This window comes from Micropterus dolomieu, unplaced genomic scaffold, assembly GCF_021292245.1.
Source record: "Micropterus dolomieu isolate WLL.071019.BEF.003 ecotype Adirondacks unplaced genomic scaffold, ASM2129224v1 contig_13668, whole genome shotgun sequence".
NCBI classification, from domain to species: Eukaryota; Metazoa; Chordata; class Actinopteri; order Centrarchiformes; family Centrarchidae; genus Micropterus; species Micropterus dolomieu.
The window spans coordinates 1-2,490 of NW_025742654.1; the positions used below are offsets into that span (position 1 = coordinate 1).

The following is a 2,490-nucleotide window of genomic DNA, read 5'->3' on the forward strand; positions in this document are numbered from 1 at the left end:
CCCCGCCCCGACAGAGTTAACGGTCAGTGTGCCGCTCAAACTCCGAGCGGGACCGAAGATGTCAAGCTTATTTACAGCTACTAGCAATGTCACTGGGTCTGTCGACTAAGGCGCTACTACAAAAGCTGGTGGTGGAAGGAGGCATTGAAATTCCGGAGGAGGCGGCTCAGAAATGTAGAGGTAAGTGGAATGTGAATTTCACATTAATTGTAATTTACTGTACTGGTAACCAACGATCCGAATTTAGCTAGCTAATATCTGAAGAGCTATGTTAGCCTGGGTATCTACAGCCAATGTTCAGCATTGCATGTCCTTAGATAGCTTGCTAAGTTTGTTCTGATATTATAACGTTAGTCACTAATTCACATTCCGGTAGCAGTACATTGCTTATTGAATCCGTCGGTCTTAAAACGTTACGTTTGGCTTGGCGAGCTTTTGAAATGATAAGAGTGACGTAGCTCCTCTATTCGCGGGCTTTGTAACATTAAATCAGCGTCGAACTTTCTGGATCAAACCAGTTTTTCAAACTTATTTCACACAAAATATATATCAACAGGTTCAGATATGCCTTATGCTGCTGACGGTGGGATCATTTAGTCCTAATGACTAACGTTACAGTTTCTGATTTTTATTTGAGTCTTGTTTCATGGCAAGTTTAACAGGGTTCTCAGTCTATTTTAACAGCAGGGCAGTTTACCAGATCAAATTTCACAGGTGATGTTGATTCGCTGATTAAATATCAGAGCACTTTGATGCTGTGACTGGTGGTGACTCAGCAGTTGCTGGGCAGAAATTGACATGGCTAACTGTGATTGGTACAAATAAAGCAGAGTCTTAATGTGCATGGCTGCTTTCTTCAGTTCAGAAGTTTTCCAGTTTGAATAATGCTGTTAACCAATATCATAATAACCAATTAACCAATATCGTAAATATCTGAACTTTACAGCAGCTTCTCTGTCAAGGGGTTTTCAATTAAAGTTTTTAAGATTTTTTTTGTTCTGTTCTTAACCCAATCCATTAATTGTGTCAGTCATTCTCTGTAGTAATCATGATTTGTATGTCCAAAGTGTCGGTGCTTCTGTGTATTTAATGGATTTTTTATTTACATTTCAGACGATGACGTAGATGGCGAGAGAGTGGATTGCATACCCACAGAGAGTATGATCGGGTATCTCTGACAAGTCTGACCAAAAGCTGTTAAAGTTCAGACTTCACACTCTGCTACAAGGAGGTCACCCTTAATTTGGAAGCAGTCAAGCCAGAACAACAAACATGTGTCCCATACAAACCAGAGGTAAGAATGTAATAAATGCACCACTCTTTCACCTTTTCTTTGTTGCATAGATTGACCTAATCTGCATCAATGTGGTGGCAAATTAGCTAAGATAAAGTGATTCTTCTGCTGTTTTGCAGGTGGGAACCTACTTGACACAGACTGCCTTGCAGAACCGGTCCAAAAGGAACAACAGTACCGCAACAACATAATGAGGAGTCTATATGAAATGCAGTGTACAATGTAAGTGTTACTGTTCAAATATAACAAATATGTACAGGCTTTGAGAAAATAATTTGTTTATTCTCAGTGGTAACAACCAGTAAAGAATGGACGACTGAAAGCATGTCAAAAGCAATATTACCTTCCGACCTGCAATCCTGAAGTACTCACTGGTCTTAACTTGTATTATAGGTTGTTTAAGTACTGCAAATAAAATTTATTTATTTCCCATATTTTTCTGTTTTATATCTCAGTTGTGCGATGAGGTCGATGCTATGCAACCCTTTGCAGTCAACAATTGCCACCGCTTCAGTGAAAACTTCACATTTGGATTTGTCACTGAAAAAAACCCACATGGATGAAAGAGAATCCCGTGGCTGAGGATATTATTACAGGTACTGATTTTAACACATACATTACAAATGAGGATGGGGATCGTTAATTTTTATTGATATAGATGACATTATTGAGACTGCTTAACAATCTCAGTCTCTCGATACACTATCGATAGTTCCTATTATTTATTGACTGTTTTTTGGTCAGACCAGACCCAACGGGCAGAGGTAGGTATGACTTGCGATAAATAAAACAAATATTGAAGTGTGCATTTAAACTGCCTGGTTGTTCTTAAATTAATTATAGGATTAGAATTTAATATTTTAAATACAACTGTTTCTAGAGCAGCAACATTAATGTTTACAACATCAAGTCACTACATAAACAATATGTGACACCCCAATACTGAGTGACATTTAGAAAGAATGAAATGAGATGTTACCTTTTTTAATTTAATTGCATCCACATTCTTCCACATCTTGGATTTTATGTTAATAAGTGATGGCTTGTGTAAGCTTTGTCTTCAAATTAGGCACCATTTTCGCTCAATTATCTACATCCGATACCGCCTTGCGGTCAGTGTCAGACATCATGTGTTGTGATTTGATACTATTCTACTAATTTGAATGTCTATTCCAATGTAAAACCTGAATGTGAAA

At 37.9% G+C, this 2,490-nt stretch overlaps 1 long non-coding RNA gene across 1 annotated transcript; it reads left to right on the forward strand.

The window, feature by feature from the left end:
* The first annotated feature begins 26 nt into the window (after positions 1-26).
* On the forward strand, positions 27-2,264 carry LOC123966549. The gene is made up of 4 exons (XR_006824025.1): positions 27-180; positions 1,114-1,294; positions 1,414-1,516; positions 1,750-2,264. It is a non-coding gene; the product is annotated as an uncharacterized LOC123966549 (long non-coding RNA).
* Positions 2,265-2,490: the final 226 nt, after the last annotated feature.